Source organism: Lepidochelys kempii, chromosome 5, assembly GCF_965140265.1.
Source record: "Lepidochelys kempii isolate rLepKem1 chromosome 5, rLepKem1.hap2, whole genome shotgun sequence".
Classification (NCBI taxonomy): domain Eukaryota; kingdom Metazoa; phylum Chordata; order Testudines; family Cheloniidae; genus Lepidochelys; species Lepidochelys kempii.
In genome coordinates this window covers 221,810-239,945 of record NC_133260.1, presented here as the reverse complement: position 1 = coordinate 239,945, position 18,136 = coordinate 221,810, and the positions used below count along the sequence as shown (strand labels likewise).

The 18,136-nt window shown below is 46.0% G+C and overlaps 1 protein-coding gene across 6 annotated transcripts in view; it reads right to left on the bottom strand.

The window, feature by feature from the left end:
- Nucleotides 1-18,136, bottom strand: part of LOC140911037 (myosin-IIIb-like) — a 155,083-nt gene that overhangs the window by 10,245 nt on the left and 126,702 nt on the right. For 4 of the 6 annotated variants that reach the window (XR_012158817.1, XR_012158820.1, XR_012158821.1 and 1 more), the window contains one exon: nt 14,007-14,168. The exons of the other annotated variants lie outside the window; for them this stretch is intronic. The gene's annotated coding sequence lies outside the window, so the exon portion shown is untranslated. The remainder of the gene's footprint in view (nt 1-14,006; nt 14,169-18,136) is intronic. 6 annotated transcript variants of the gene reach the window in all.

The following is an 18,136-nucleotide window of genomic DNA, read 5'->3' as shown; positions in this document are numbered from 1 at the left end:
CAGCTTGTAATTTTTTTTGAATCAGCTATAAAAAACATTATCTGAAATTTGCATCCCAAGCAAGGTGAAAAAAATTTTAGGGAAAGGCTCCCAACCCAGCTGGATGAATAAACACCTCAAAAAGGTTATTAGGAGTAAACAGAGATCCTACAGGAAATGGAAAAGGGGGCTGATCTGCAAAGAAAGCTACATCATGGAGGTTAGAAAAATGTAAGAATAAAGAGAATTGCTAAAAGTCAAGCTGAATTAGCTCTTGCCAAAGAAATTAAAATAACTATTAAGTGTATTTTTAAGATATATAAATAGAGAATAAAGAAGGATGAGGTTGGGCCACTATGCAGTATAGATAGAAAAGAGAATAAAGAATCTAGGTCTGACTGAACAACTAAATGAATTCTTGGGTTTCAATAAGGAAGACAATATAGAACATGTGCATGAAGGCAATATGGCTCATGGAAATGAGTGTCTAGAAGTGGAAATTACCACATCTGGTGGAAGGAAGACTTAAAGAGCTTAATGTGCTCAAAGCAAGGGAACCGGATAATTTCCATCCCTGAATACTGACAGAACTGGTATATGAGATTGCTAGTCTGGTAGCAAGAATTTTTAATAAATCTATTCTGAGGTAGTACCATCTGACTGGAGAACAGCTTACATTGCACCTATATTTAAGAAAGGAAAAATAAGTGATCCAGACAAATACAGACTTGTTAGTCTGACTCAGTAGTATGCAACGTTTTAGACCAAATTATTAAGGAAAGAATAATTAAATTAATGGAGGTAAATATTAAAGGGTGTGTAATGCAGCATGAATTTACCAAAGGTAGATCACGTCAGACTAACCTGAGTTCCTTAGAAAATGACTGATTTTTTTAGATTAGGGAAGTGCAGTAGATCTAATATACTGGAAAAAGAAAAGGAGTACTTGTGGCACCTTAGAGACTAACCAATTTATTTGAAAGCTTATGCTCAAATAAATTGGTTAGTCTCTAAGGTGCCACAAGTACTCCTTTTCTTTTTGTGAATACAGACTAACACGGCTGCTACTCTGAAACCTAATATACTGGGACATCCGTAAAACCTTTGACACAGTACCACAGGTTCATACCTGCTGATACTGGGGGCACAATGTAAAGGGGGGGCACATGACTGCCCCACGTTGCCTCTGGGAGCAACCTTCCAGCCCCACCTTCCTTAGCCCAGGCAACAGGTCCTGCCGGCTCCTGGGGGCTGGGGCCAAAGAAGCAGGGAGCACATGTCTCTGGGCTGGGGCTGGGCCAGGGCGAGCCCCAGCCCAGGCAGACTCAACAGCACCACAGTGTCTCCCTGGAACTCCCACACCCTCATGGACACCACAGCAGGAGGAGGGGCATGGGCAGTGCCCCTAACTTGGGTTGAGCAAAGTGAACTTGCTTCCAGCACCTTCCGCAGTGACCCCCGCACCCTGCCCCGGGGCCACCACTCTCTCCCCGCCAGAGTTACTTGCGGGAGAGGGGCTCTGTCCGTCTCCCACTGCGCCTCCCTCCCGGCACATTTCTGGCTTGCTCGGCCCCTGTCCCTGGCAACTGGGCCTGGAGTGGGAGCAGAGGGGTGGGACAGAGTTGTTTCTCACAGTGGCTGAGGATGGCTGCTCCAGGAATTGCTCATTTATAAGCATAAATTTGATCCAATTGATATTTCTGAAACCTGCTGGCATAGGCAGTGGGTTGAACCGCGGTCTTGGGGAGACTAGCCCCTGGCCGGCCCAATCCTTCTGCCCAGGGCCCTGCCCTCTTCTCCCACCGGAGCCCAGAGGGCCACCCCCACCGCACCCGGCAGGCAGGCAGCGTGGCCCCCAGCCCGAGCCCTGGCACAGAAGGTGGGCAGGCAGCTCAGCACGGTCCCCAGCGTGGCCCCCATCCTACTCTGAAGCACTGGGTGGATGGAGTCCCCAGCTGCAGGCCAGCCCCCACTAACTCCAACCTGGGGCAAGGGCGTCAGAGCCCTCCCAAAAGTGTGGGGGGACCGCCTCCCAAGGTAGAGGCAAAGACAGCCCCGTGCCAATGTCCCAGGCCCCCCACCCAGGGCAGGAAGAGGGACCCAGACTCCCCACAGCTGCCCGCATAGCTCTCTCCAACCTGGCTCCAGCCGGGGGGAGGGGAGCGGGGAGCCTCAGAGCCGTAGCCTAGTGACATGGGGAGCCACAGCAGACCTTCCACCTGCCTGCAGTTCGGGGGGGCCCAAGCTGTCCCTGGCCTGGGTCCCTGCCCCCCAGGCTCCCCGGCCGCCGGGGGCAGGTGGAGGGTCTGCGGCTCCTCATAGCTGCCTGCGTGGGTCAGAAGCCCTTCCCCTTCCCCAGCCAGAGCCAGGTTGGGGAGAGCTGTGTGGGCAGCTGTGGGGGGGTGGGGGGAAGTCAGCGTGAAGTTGAGGACCCTTCTGTCCCGGGTGGCTGGGGAGCTCAGGGGCAGAGACATGGGCCCGGGACTGCTCTCAGCCCCCCTCACACACCCTGGCCACGTGGAGGGTCTGCCATGGCTCCCCACAGCTGCCCAGGCTCCCCAGCTGAGCCCCATGCTGGCCTGGCTGGGGAGTGGGGCTTCATGGGGAAGAGGAGAAGAAGGGGGCGGCATTCACCCTGGCAAAAAGTTGATGGGCCAAGCCTGTCCACTTTCAAAAAGTGGGAGGGTTATGGCCCCCTAATCCCCCCGGTTCTGGCCCAGCCAAGAGCCGCAGCAGAGTGTGGTGGGAAGCAGGTAGGGGTCTGGGGGTGGAGTGTGGGCAGGGCCACATAGGCAGTTTGGGTTGGCTGAGCCTTCCCCTGCCTTCGGTACCCACTGCCCATGCCTGCTGGGATGATTTGCATGATTGGGATGTTAAACCAATGGTTATAACCTATTTAGGAGGGATCAAGGAGGCACAAGAGGAGGGGCAGTGGCACTCTATGTCAAAAATGGCATTATTTGTTTCTGAGACACTGAAAACTCAGAAGAAAGGGATCTTGGATGCTGGGTCCCCCTTGGGGGGTACACAGAGGTCTTCCAGGGGTACTTCAACTCATCTAGATATTTGTCTAGTTTTACAACAGGCTACATAAAAAGCATGACCGAAGTCAGGACAAACTAAAAGGTCATACCATGGCGTGTTTATATGCTGTATATACTATTACATGGTAACGTACATTCTGAATTAGGCACGTGCGTTTTATGCCATCTAGTGATGCATGTGGCTGAGGTTGAAATTGATGAGTCCACAGATATTAGTGGAGAAGCTCAGCAGGCTGCTCATGTTCAATACCCTGAAACCAGGGATATCAGCGAGCACAGGCTGTTTTGCAAAAATATAAAGGCAAACTCAACCAGAGAGGACATTTTAAAACTAATTGACGGGGTTTTTTCTGAAAACAATTTGAACTGAATTTATGCAAATTCATCTGCACTGATGGGGGTGCTGCAATGACAGGGAGAGTGAACGTACTTATAGCTAGGAGCAGGAAAGAAAATCTTTCCTTGCGGTGGGTGCACTGTATCATACACAGAGAAGCACTTGCTTCAGAAAAGATGAGTTCAGAGTTGCATGAAGTTTTAAATGAGTCTTTCGAAATTATCAACTTTATCAAGTCCAGGCCACCCAATGATCATCTGTTTCACATTCTTTGTGAAGAGATGGGCTAGAACATCAGCAACTGTTGCTTCACACAGAGGTTTGCTGGCTTGCAAGAGGGAAAGTACTTGACGGACTGTTGGAATTACATGCAGAAGTTCACACATTTCTTTCTGATCATTCATCCGCTCTTGCCTCTGTGTTTGACCATATTGTGTGGTTAGTTCAACTTGCCTACCTTGCAGATCTATTTAGAAAGCTGAATGATTTAAATTTGTCCATGCAAGGCTGTGACACTAACATTCTGAATCTCTGTGACAAAGTGAATGCTTTTACCAAGAAAACTGAATTCTGGAAATCCAAATGTGGAGATAAAGACTTTACCTGTTTTCCATTGCTTTATGCATACGTAACGGAGGTCTGCTTCTTAGCCGAAACTGAGTCGAGTGAAATTAAAGAAATAATAGTAGATCATTTGGCGCACTTGACTTCTCAGTTCAAATGATTTTCCCAACATTCAACGCAACTAAACTCAACTCGATTGGGTAAGAAACCAGTTCATTTGGTCAGATGTTAGCAGTAGTAATCTTTCTGCCAGTCAAGAAGAAAATTTTCAGCTGTCCTCAGAAGGTGGTCTGCAAATATTTAATGACTCCACACTAACCCAGTTCTAGTGTTTCGTACAGAAAGAGTACACTGACCTTGGGAACCACACTTTGGATATTTTGTTACCTTTTGGGTCGACATATCTTTGTGAAGTCTCATTTTCTCCTCTGACTGCCATCAAGACAAAGAATAGGAATAGACTCAATGTGGAGAAAAACATAATTGTGACTGTCGTTTCACTGCCTCCCAGAATGACAAGGCTCACAAGTGAAAAACAGGATCAAGTATCACACTGAAATGTAAGTACAATATTTATATTCCAATCGAATTATTTAATAATTATATGGCAAAAATGAGTAAGCAAGCAATTTGTCAGTAATAGTGTGCAGTGAAACTTGTGTATTTTTAGGTCTGATTTTGTAAAGAAGTAGTTTTTAAGTGAGGTGAAACTTGGGGTACACAAGACAAATCAGACTCATGAAAGGGGTACAGTAGCCAGGAAAGGTTAAGAACCGCTGGGTTAGGATATATCACACTATATGAATGCCTGGCAGTTATAAGAGCTGAATTGGCCTGTGTTTTTCCACACAGTTCTATTCACTCATACTAAACTACATCCCACAATACCCTAAAATAGTACAACTCAGCATCTGGCACAAGCAGATAGGAAACTTGTCAAAATCAAGATACATTTGTTCTATGCCTTAATGCAAGTTAGAGGGTACCTTCACAGTCCAAACCAGTACCTGGAATGCCAGTATCCAAAACAAAGATAAGGAGAGGCACAGAAAAAGTTAAGGAACAGGGCTAAACTGATGGACTGGATTTTAGTGACATGTAAAGAGCTTTGTAACTTGTAAATCATTCTATAAATGCTCACAGCTGAAATGTGTAACTTTGGGAGCACACCTTCTATGGAAGGTGAAGGTAACAACTTTGCATGAGGGAGCTTCCCAGAGACTGGTATCATACTGAACCTTTTTCCTGTGCTGCATTATAGTTGGCAACAGACCTGACTGATATTGGTTATTTGGACTCTTGAATATATTTCATAAGGAACCAATGGGTGGTCAAGAAACTGACTATACAATTTAGCACACCATGATGTGACCAGCAGCAAAGGGCTGCCTAAACCAGCAAGACAGTGTTGCCCGTGACACCATCTTGCTGTTCCCTGAAGAGCTTCCTATGAGCTCAGCACCGAGACACAGGTCGCTCTGCCTGCTACTTCCAAAGAACTGAGACCAGGGTCAGCCTGAAATCCATGGGCCTAGTCCCATTCTTGCTGTCTGGAGTGAGAGGATGTGAGAACAGGGAGTCTAGTGTTTAGAGACAGACCCCACCCACCTCTTTAATGCTGTTGCACCTGGCGTTCCCCAAAACAAAGTGCCCAGAAGGCCCTCTCCTTTTTATTGGTATTTACACAGTGCCACATAAGTGAACGGTGTTTTACGGACCTGATGGAGGAGGGAGACCACAGCCCTGGATTACACACTGGACACTGCACTATGGAGACTGGCCATGATGGGCCGAGGGAAAGGGGGGAAAGAGGATTACACAGTAGATAAAATACTGTTAATTTGATTTTCATATGTGCCTCTAGGTCCACACTTTGGTGAGGCTGTAAATGGAAGCAGATAATACTAGGACAGGGGTGCCTTAGCAAACTGGAGGAGTGAAGCTGTACCTTTCCTAGTGTAATCAACCAGACCCTTTTCTGTACAGACTGGGTGATACATTACATCTCCCTGCAGTGACAAACAGGTATGCAGAGCTGGTGAATACACATGGTAGAAACAAATCAAAATTATACCGATGGAGAAGAGGCCAGTGGGGGGCTGCATCATGGAAGCAGAGAGGAACGCAGCATTACTGCACAGGTGCTTGCTAGAGAAATGCTGTGTGGTGGTGCCGATGGCTGTGGAATGGTTCTAGGTGCGGAGGATCACACCATATGGGTTGTGCCAACGGAAGATGGCACCATGGTCTGCAGTGGTGCCAAGTGTCTCATAGTCTTTGATGGTGCCAAGGCAGAGGGTTTCGATTTCCCTTTGTTGCCCTTGTCTGAGCTAGCCCACTGAGGGTCTTTTGCTCTTGTGGTACTCACCGTACTTGATGATCCACTATCTTGCCTGTGGAAGGTCCCGGGGTGGTCGGTAGGGGTATGCAATGGGGTATGCAGAGTTGGAAAATGCCATTTCTTGGCAGATTCCCAGGAAGTAGAAGTTGGAGCCCGCTTTTTAGTTGCCTTCTTGGCAGAGTGCTCTTTTGCCTGAGCCAATAAAGCACAGTCTCCGTCAGAGGCTGCTGTGGGAGACCGTTGTCCAGGGGGGAGAAAGGCAGTGATTCGGGTTCAGATGCTGCATGCACAGACTTCTCCATAATGAGGAGTTTCAACTGCAGGTCTCTCGCCTTCTTGGTGCACACTTTCAGGTTATGGCAATGTGAGCACTTCTACGGGGCGTGCATCTCGCCAAGGCAGAGGACATACTGTGAGTGCCCGTCCAAGACCAGGAGAGAGAGTCTACACATAAGGCAGCATTTAAAACCAGGAAGCCAGGCATGCTCCTTAGAGAATGGTTTTCTCCTGCAAGGGAGAACTACTCTACTCCTGATCAACATCCTCTACAGCAAACAGGGAAAGATAAAGAATGAGCTCTCAAAAATGGATACTCTCATAAAAAAACAACCTTCCACACAAACTTCCTCATGGCTGGACTTTACTAAAACTAGACAGGCCATTTACAACACACACTTTGCTTCTCTACAAAAGAAAAAGGACACTAAACTTTCTAAACTACTACATGCCACAAGGGGCTACAGCAATGGTTCCCTCAACCCACCCAGCAATATTGTTAACCTATCCAACTATACTCTCAGCCCAGCAGAAGCAGCTGTCTTATCTCAGGGCCTCTCCTTCTGCCCCTCCACCCCCACGAACATGATACAGTTCTGTGGTGACCTGGAATCCTATTTTTGACTTCTCCGACTCAAGGAATATTACCAACACACCTCTGAACAACATACTAATCCACAGAGACCTCCCTACCAACACTACAAAAAGAAGGATTCTAGGTGGACTCCTCCTGAAGGTCAAAACAGCAGACTGGACTTCTACATAGAGTGCTTCCGCCAACGTGCACGGGGTGAAATTGTGGAAAAGCAGTATCACTTGCCCCATAACCTCAGCCGTGTGGAACACAATGCCACCCACAGCCTCAGAAACAACTCTGACATCATAATCAAAAAGGCTGACAAAGGAGGTGCTGTTGTCATCATGAATAGGTCGGAATATGAACAAGAGGCTGCTCGGCAGCTCTCCAACACCACTTTCTACAAGCCATTACCCTCTGATCCCACTGAGAGTTACCAAAAACAACTACAGCATTTGCTCAAGAAACTCCCTGAAAAAGCACAAGATCAAATCCGCACAGACACACCCCTGGAACTCCGACCTGGGATATTCTGTCTACTACCCAAGATCCATAAACCTGGAAATCCTGGGCGCCCCCATCATTTCAGGCATTGGCACCCTGACAGCAGGATTGTCTGGCTATGTAGACTCCCTCCTCAGGCCCTACGCTACCAGCCCTCCCAGCTACCTTCGAGACACCACTGACTTCCTGAGGAAACTACAATCCATCTGTGATCTTCCTGATAACACCATCCTGGCCACTATGGATGTAGAAGCCCTCTACACCAACATTCCACACAAAGATGGACTACAAGCCATCAAGAACACTATCCCCAATAATGTCATGGCTAACCTGGTGGCTGAACTTTGTGACTTTGTCCTTACCCATAACTATTTTACATTTGGGGACAATGTATACCTTCAGATCAGCAGCACTGCTATGGGTACCCACATGGCCCCACAGTATGCCAACATTTTTATGGCTGATTTAGAACAATGCTTCCTCAGCTCTCGTCCCCTAACGCCCCTACTCTACTTGCGCTATATTGATGACATCTTCATCATCTGGACCCATGGAAAAGAAGCCCTTGAGGAATTCCACCATGGTTTCAACAATCTCCATCCCACCATCAACCTCAGCCTGGTCCAGTCCACACAAGAAATCCACTTCCTGGACACTACAGTGCTAATAAACGATGGTCACATAAACACCACCCTATACCGGAAACCTACTGACCGCTATTCCTACCTACATGCCTCCAGCTTTCACCCTGACCACACCACACGATCCATCATCTACATCCAAGCTCTGCGATACAACCGCATTTGCTCCAACCCCTCAGACAGAGACAGACACCTACAAGAGCTCTATCAAGCATTCTTACAACTACAATACCCACCTGCGGAAGTGAAGAAACAGATTGATAGAGCCAGAAGAGTCCCCAGAAGTCACCTACTACAGGACAGGCCTAACAAAGAAAGTAACAGAACGCCACTAGCCGTCACCTTCAGCCCCCAACTAAAACCCCTCCAACGCATTATCAAGGATCTACAACCTATCCTGAAGGATGACCCAACACTCTCACAAATCTTGGGAGACAGGCCAGTCCTTGCCTACAGACAGTCCCCCAACCTGAAGCAAATACTCACCAGCAACCACATACCACACAACAGAACCACTAACCCAGGAACCTATCCTTGCAACAAAGCCCGTTGCCAACTGTGCCCACATATCTATTCAGTGGACACCATCATAGGGCCTAATAACATCAGCCACACTATCAGAGGCTCGTTCACCTGCACATCCACCAATGTGCCATCATGTGCCAGCAATGCCCCTCTGCCATGTACATTGGTCAAACTGGACAGTCTCTACGTAAAAGAATAAATGGACACAAATCAGATGTCAAGAATTATAACATTCATAAACCAGTCGGAGAACACTTCAATCTCTCTGGTCACGCGATTACAGACATGAAAGTCACTATTTTACAACAAAAAAACTTCAAATCCAGACTCCAGTGAGAAACTGCTGAATTGGAATTCATTTGCAAATTGGATACAATTAACTTAGGCTTGAATAGAGACTTAGTCATTATGCAAGGTAGCCTATTTCCCCTTGTTTTTTCTTACCCCCCCCCACCCCCAAGACGTTCTTGTTAAACCCTGGATTTGTGCTAGAAATGGCCCACTTTGATTATCATACACAATGTAAGGAGAGTGGTCACTTTGGATAAGCTATTACCAGCAGGAGAGTGAGTGTGTGTGTGTGTGTGTGTGTGTGTGTGTGTGTGTGTGTGTGTGTGAGAAAACCTGGATTTGTGTTGGAAATGGCCCACCTTGATTATCATACACATTGTAAGGAGAGTGATCACTTTAGATAAGCTATTACCAGCAGGAGAGTGGGGTGGGAGGAGTTATTTTTTCATGCTTTGTGTGTATATAATAAGATCTTCTACACTTTCCACAGTATGCATCCGATGAAGTGAGCTGTAGCTCACGAAAGCTTATGCTCAATTAAATTGGTTAGTCTCTAAGGTGCCACAAGTACTCCTTTTCTTTTTACTCTACTCTAAAGGATCACTAACAACTGACACAACTTCCTAATATGAGAGATTTTTTTTTAATAAAAAGGGAAGTAAAATAAACAGGGCAGGAAAGTTAACTATAAGCTAGTCAACAACTAACTCTTAACTAAATAACTGTGCTATTTAGGGTTAGGTACAGAGGTGCTGCTAAGTGTTCTGACTCAAGCCAAAGGCAGTAGAGAAGGAACTGAGCACTGCGGTATGTAACCGCCTGAGGCAACACGAGACAGGGACAGTGCATGTGTAACCCAACCAGGCACTGCTGCACAGGGGTGCACAATCACCTAAAGTGAAGCACCCACAGGGACTCTCCTTGAAGAAGAACCTAAAGATTTCCTATGCTGTGTTCCACATGACTAATAAGCCCTACTGTTTTGACAACTCTGTGAGAGTCACTGCAAATGCAGGGTGAGGTGCATTAATCCCTGAAGAGCATCCAAATCTCCATCAGGGTCTGTCTCAGTTGAACTTACTAAATTGAGCTCATGGTGTGAAGCAGGGGGGCTGCAGACCCAGAGGTCCAAGTGAAGGAGGTGGTAAAGCCACGTGGCTTACCCTGGAGGAAGTGTGAGACCCTAGGGGATCTGGCACACTGAAGGGGTTCCTCCAAGAGACCGTTCCAAAGCTGGGGCCATAGCAACGATCCTATCAACCCATGAGAACATCAATCTACCGTTTATGGACAACTGAGTGTATAGTGTGTGGAAAGGAGAGCTTTTAAGCAGAATGAATAGGACCTTAACTGGTTTCAGCTGTCTCCATTAGCCTAACAACTTTAACTGGTTAATTGTCCTGGAGTAGCCTTTGTTTGGCTATCCAGGGAACAGGGATATCGTTCTGAGGCTGATATACCTGCCTTCCACTACTCTCTTCCATCCTTCTGGTCCAAGTCCATCACAAGAGACATTATAAAGACCACTAGCTGGACCTGGTCTAATTGTTATTTAAACTGTATATTATTAAACAGAGTGAGTTCATGCATACATGTGTAGTACTAAATCTCTCTCATTGGAATATGGCTTAATTTGGTTATTGTGTAAAAGCAAATGTATCATTACTGTATGCTTCTTTATTAATTAGTATAATAGTTTCTTATCAGGAACGTGCACATGACCCAGTAGCCATGCAAGAGATCATCCCACGATCTGGAATCTTTCAAAATAGGAGACTCCAAAGTCTGGATGGAATTATTGGTTACATTTCAGGATTATTAAAAGCTGGAATGCCTATTTGGAACAGGGGTAATATGAAAAAATATGAACTATTGTGAACATCAGGCAGCAGAAACAGATTCAGAACCCATAGTTCATGGGAATAAGGGCCTGGCTACTGAAAAACAAGTACATAAGCTACTATATGCATAACCATTGCAAAGCTGTTTAATCAAACACAAATGGAGATTACATACCTGTATCTGGAGGTTCCTTGAGATGCATGGTCCTTTTCTGTATTCCACACATGGGATATGCATGTACACCATAGGCCTGGATTCAGAATTTATTTTTAGCAAGCCATGTCTGTGGGTCCACACAGGCGCCGTAGCTCTCCTTGAGCTCTGAACCAATGATATAAGGGACACTGTGGACAGACACCTCTCCAATTCCTCCTCTTGCCACAAATCCAGATAATCCTCAGCAGAGGGGCTGGAGTGTGAGCAGAGGAATACAGACAGGGACCACACATCTTGAAGCACATGCAGTTACAGGTAAGTAACCTCCATTTTTTATTTGAGTGGTGGTCCCTATGTGTATTCCACATGTAAGAGATTAACAAACAATAGTCAAACAGGAAGTGGATGCGAGGACACAAAAGTGGTCGCTGACTGAAATACTACTCTCCCCACAGCTGGATCTGCAGCAGAAGACTGGACCAAAGCATGATGCTTAGTGCAAGGATCTCCAGGTGGCTGCCCTACATACTTCTAGTACAGGCATGTCTCTCAGATATGTGGCAGAGATTGCTTGTGCTCTGGTGGAACGAGCCCTAATCCCTCCGGGGAAGGGGTGGGAAATGTGAGCTAGCTGGTAGCAAAGGATAATACAACCAGAGATCCATTTTGAAAGTCTCTACTCAGATATAGTTTGACCTCTTGATCTCTCTTCTATGGAAACAAATAATTTAGGTGTCTTGCTAATAACTTTTGTTCTTTGTAGATTAAAGGTCAGTGCCCTTCAGATGTCCAGAGAATGCAGCCACTTCTCTTCATCCAAGGCATGTGACTTAGGAAAAAATACTGATACTTTTGGGATGAATTTTGGGTGGGGGCATAGCAAGACCTTTTCTTCTTGTATATGACAGGTCTACCATGAGTGCTCCCAACTCACCGACTCTTCTGGCTGATGTTATGGCAATTAGAAAGGCCACTTTCATAGACAATGGGCCATAGAGCATATGGCTAGAGGATCAAAGGGAAGATTGGTGAGAGGCGAAAAACAAAACTGAGGTCCCATTGGACTGTGAACTTCATCAATGGTGGAAAGGATCTAAGAACTATTTACTGTTAAGGGACAGTTAGCATATGTGACTCCATTTTGGTTTGGGGCCCACCATTGTCTAAAAGCAAGCACATCATGCACCAGAAGGAGTGTTCCTTCTATACTGCATTCCTGTGAACCCCCCCCCCCCCCGCCTCCGACCTGTCTCAACTCCCCAGTTTCCGTTCTTTGTCTGTTCCTAACTCCCTGCCTCCTGGCCTTTTTCCTGTGGGCCTCCCATCCTGACAAGAAAAGTTACTGATGCATTGCTTCAAGGCCACGGTGAGGAGACGGGATAACAGTTTAGCACGGGGAATGAACCTAGCAGGGATAGGTGGGAGATAAGAAAAAGGTTTGTCTATTGGCTAAGGTTTCCGATGCACGAGGGCAACATGCTTTGCTAAAAGGTATATAATCTCTGTATAACCTGCATTTGGGGTCCCCTCCTGGCTAGCAGGGGGGCACCACGCTTGAGCGTAATAAACTTAGTGTCTCTGGAAACTCTGCAGTTGTGAACTTTGTTCATGTGCCTCAGCCTAGACTCAAACTGTGCATGACCTATCAGGTATAATTCGTAGCAGTTGTTGTGCGTGACCTATCAGGTGTAATTCGTAACATTACAATATATTTACAGAAATGACACAGTAGGAGAAGGAGCTGAGGACACCAAAGATTTTTATCATAGACCATGTGGTGGCAAGAAGGAACAGGAGAGGCATTGGTCTGCACTGTCCCTTATGCCCTTGGTTCAGAGCACGAGGACAGCCACGACACACATGCAGATTAATGGACACTGCTTTCTAAAAAATCCTCAACTCAAGTGCATAATGTGTGCACATATCCCACAGGTGGAATTTACATAGGGACCATCACCAGAAGAAGTAAAAATTAATGAACTAATTGCAGTAAATAATGTAAAGGCAAAAGAAAACTGGGTTCACAGAAATTATTTGTACTGATTATCGAAGTTATGTGTTAACTATCATAACTCATTAGGCAACATTAAAAAAAGGAAATTGCCTGACCTTATTAGCAATAAAAAGCTAAATGGTATTGTCCTCAGTGTAGTTCCCCTTTAGTACCATTTGTAATCCATTATGGAGAGAGATTAAAGAGATTGGGACTTTTCAGCCTGGAAAAGAGACTACTTCGGGGGGAACATGACAGAGATCTATAAAATCATAAATGTTGTGGAGAAAGTAAAGTATTATTTACTCCTTTACATAACCCAAGAACCAGGGGTCACCCAATGAAATTAATAGGCAGCAGTTTTAAAATAAAACAAAAGTAAGTACTTCTTTACACAATGCACAGTCAACCTGTGGAACTTGTTGCCAGGGGAAGTTTTGAAGGTCAAAACTACAAGCAGCGTTCAAAAAAGAATTAGCTAAATTCATGGAGGATCTGTCCATCGGTGGCTATTAGCCAAGATGGTCAGGGGATGCAATCCCATGCTCTGTGTGTCCCTAGGCCTCTGACTGTCAGATGTTGGGAGTGACAGGGGATGGATCACTCAATGATTGCCTGTTCTGTGCATTCCCTCTGAAGCACCTGGCATTGGCCATTGCTGGAAGACAGGATACTGGGCTAGATGGACCATTGGTCTGACTCAGTCTGGCTGTTCTCAGGTAATCTGGGGTCAGTGACAACATTCTAATCAAGGCACATGTTATTCAAAACAATCTTTCTCAGTGTCTGATTCCATGTATACCAATACTGGTTCCTGATACAGAAATATTTAATAAATAAACTACTGTCCATTCAGGAAGATTATCTGAAAGACAGCATGTACAAGAAACAACAGCATCTACCTCAACTACTGGTGCATCACACAGCAATACAAACCTGAAGAGCACTGCACACTGCTTTTTGTGCCAGGAACATTTTTAACATTGCAAAATCAGGTGTGTGGCCACGATTGCTCAAGCCAGTACAATGGGACACAGAAGCTAGCCACTCCTGCCTCGTGAAGCTTTCCAGATGGTCACAACAAGCAGAAAGGGCGACCTATAACATGGATGGACAGTAGTGTGTAGTAAGTAATTAAACTGAATTTATATATGGAGGCCACAATTATAATGTCACTACTCCAAATTTCTGGTTTATTTCTCATGTACATAGCACTGTGGTACACACTATGATACTGTCTATCCCAGTTTTTCAAAATGAATTTATTATCCAAAGTGATCCCCAATACCAAGATGAAGTTTAAACTTACAACCAGTTTTTTAAACATGTAAATTAATCCACTCAGTTTAAATTAAAATCATTACTAGACAGAAAACATGCACATTATTCATATTAGCCACGACATGCACAAGGCAGATCAAACCTTGAATGACCTTATCCATGATGGGAATCTTGAAATACTGATTTCCCACACCTGGATGGCCGATATCTTTACTATAATTCTGGTCTCTTATGCTAAGTGTCTTCTAACACGTTGCATTGGTAAGTAAGCAAGCTTTGGCTTAAATAGTTATGAAAGTTGTCAGGATCAGGACATATGATTATTTTACCATAGCAAGAGGTAGTTACACTGACAAACCAGTACCTGGAATAGGAGTATCCAAAACAAAGAGAAGGGAAGGAACAGAGCAACAAGATGAAACTGGGTTGAACAGATGGCGTGCATTTTAGTGACATGTAAAGAGATGTGTAACATGTCAAATCATCCTATAAATGCTATCAGCTGAAACGTATAACTCTGGGAGTGCACCATCTGTGTAAGGTGAACGTAACAACACTGCATGAGATGGCTTCCAGAGACCAGTATCATATTGGCTCTTTTTTCCCCATAGTATTTTCTTATTGGTTTTTAGCAGTAAACCTGACCGATAATGGTTCTTTGGTCTTCTGAATATATTTCATGATGAGTCAAAGTGAGTTAAAGTAACTGACTATACAATTTATCAACTACCACTAGGTCAAGTAGCAGGAGCTGGTGATTGTTACTGATGGCTTGGGATGATGGCTGTAGCACCTTGGAGCCTTAGTCATGGACCAGGACCTCAATGTACTAGGCGCTGTACAAGGACAAAAAAAAAAAAAAAACAGAAGGCCCCTGGAACAAGGCGCTTACGTTCTAAGTATCAAACAAGAGACTATAGATGGATAGAGAGACTGACGGGAGTACAAGGAAACAATGAAACATTATTGGTCAACATGATAGGCCAGAGGACCACTGAGATCACAGCCTAATCACGGTCATGTTTTTTTAGGCATCACGGCAAAGGAGAGTTTTAAGAAGGGATCTGAAGGTGAATAATGAGGTAGCTTTGAGGGTTTATATAGGGAGAGCCTCCCAATCTTGAGAGGCAACATGGGAGAAAGCATAAAGGTGCTCGTTTGAATATTTAACAGGTGGGCAGTGGAGGCTGGCATCATGCACCCATGTGTCAACAACTTGATAGCGAATGAGAGAGGACAGGGAGGATGAGGATTGACCAGGAGGGCCCTGACAGCGAACACAAGCAGCGACAGAGAAGGGTGCACCAGTGAAGGGATCCACAAAGAGGGAAGCCAGAGTCAAAGCAACAGGCTAGGACAGCAGGATAATGTCGCACTACGGTTGCCTTAGCACTGAAAGGAGGCTGTGAATATTACCTCTGCCCTGGTTACCAATCATTAACCATTTCCTTGCTCCCTAAGCAGACTCTTGGACAACACTTTGCCCACACCCAGGACTCAGAGAAATGGCTGAAGACCATAGGAACACAGATGTCATGGTCATAGGCGCCGACTTCTACTGGCACCGGTGGGTGCTTGAACCCTCCTCTGCCCCCGGCCCAACCCCAACTCCACCCCTGCCCTGCCCCCTCCCGCCCCCAAAGAATCATAGAATATCAGGGTTGGAAGGGACCCCTGAAGGTCATCTAGTCCAACCCCCTGCTCCAAGCAGGACCAATTCCCAGTTAAATCATCCCAGCCAGGGCTTTGTCAAGCCTGACCTTAAAAACCTCTAAGGAAGGAGATTCTACCACCTCCCTAGGTAACGCATTCCAGTGTTTCACCACCCTCTTAGTGAAAAAGTTTTTCCTAATATCCAATCTAAACCTCCCCCACTGCAACTTGAGACCATTACTCCTCGTTCTGTCATCTGCTACCATTGAGAACAGTCTAGAGCCATCCTCTTTGGAACCCCCTTTCAGGGAGTTGAAAGCAGCTATCAAATCCCCCCTCATTCTTCTCTTCTGCAGGCTAAACAATCCCAGCTCCCTCAGCCTCTCCTCATAAGTCATGTGTTCTAGACCCCTAATCATTTTTGTTGCCCTTCGCTGGACTCTCTCCAATTTATCCACATCCTTCTTGAAGTGTGGGGCCCAAAACTGGACACAGTATTCCAGATGAGGCCTCACCAATGTTGAATAGAGGGGAACGATCACGTCCCTCGATCTGCTCGCTATGCCCCTACTTATACATCCCAAAATGCCATTGGCCTTCTTGGCAACAAGGGCACACTGCTGACTCATATCCAGCTTCTCGTCCACTGTCACCCCTAGGTCCTTTTCCGCAGAACTGCTGCCTAGCCATTCGGTCCCTAGTCTGTAGCGGTGCATTGGATTCTTCCATCCTAAGTGCAGGACCCTGCACTTATCCTTATTGAACCTCATCAGATTTCTTTTGGCCCAATCCTCCAATTTGTCTAGGTCCTTCTGTATCCTATCCCTCCCCTCCAGCGTATCTACCACTCCTCCCAGTTTAGTATCATCCGCAAATTTGCTGAGAGTGCAATCCACACCATCCTCCAGATCATTTATGAAGATATTGAACAAAACCGGCCCCAGGACCGACCCTTGGGGCACTCCACTTGATACCGGCTGCCAACTAGACATGGAGCCATTGATCACTACCCGATGAGCCCGACAATCTAGCCAGCTTTCTACCCACCTTATAGTGCATTCATCCAGCCCATACTTCCTTAACTTGCTGACAAGAATACTGTGGGAGACCGTGTCAAAAGCTTTGCTAAAGTCAAGAAACAATACATCCACTGCTTTCCCTTCATCCACAGAACCAGTAATCTCATCATAAAAGGCAATTAGATTAGTCAGGCATGACCTTCCCTTGGTGAATCCATGCTGGCTGTTCCTGATCACTTTCCTCTCATGCAAGTGCTTCAGGATTGATTCTTTGAGGACCTGCTCCATGATTTTTCCAGGGACTGAGGTGAGGCTGACTGGCCTGTAGTTCCCAGGATCCTCCTTCTTCCCTTTTTTAAAGATTGGCACTACATTAGCCTTTTTCCAGTCATCCGGGACTTCCCTGGTTCGCCACGAGTTTTCAAAGATAATGGCCAATGGCTCTGCAATCACAGCCGCCAATTCCTTCAGCACTCTCGGATGCAACTCATCCGGCCCCATGGACTTGTGCACGTCCAGCTTTTCTAAATAGTCCCTAACCACCTCTATCTCCACAGAGGGCTGGCCATCTCTTCCCCATTTTGTGATGCCCAGCGCAGCAGTCTGGGAGCTGACCTTGTTAGTGAAGACAGAGGCAAAAAAAGCATTGAGTACATTAGCTTTTTCCACATCCTCTGTAACTAGGTTGCCTCCCTCATTCATCATCCCACATTTTCCTTGGCTTTCTTCTTGTTGCCAACATACCTGAAGAAACCTTTCTTGTTACTCTTGACATCTCTCGCTAGCTGCAGCTCCAGGTGCGATTTGGCCCTCCTGATTTCATTCCTACATGCCCGAGCAATATTTTTATACTCTTCCCTGGTCATATGTCCAACCTTCCACTTCTTGTAAGCTTCTTTTTTATGCTTAAGATCCGCTAGGATTTCACCGTTAAGCCAAGCTGGTCGCCTGCCATATTTACTATTCTTTCGACACATCGGGATGGTTTGTCCCTGTAACCTCAACAGGGATTCCTTGAAATACAGCCAGCTCTCCTGGACTCCTTTCCCCTTCATGTTAGCCCCCCAGGGGATCCCATCAGTTCCCTGAGGGAGTCGAAGTCTGCTTTCCTGA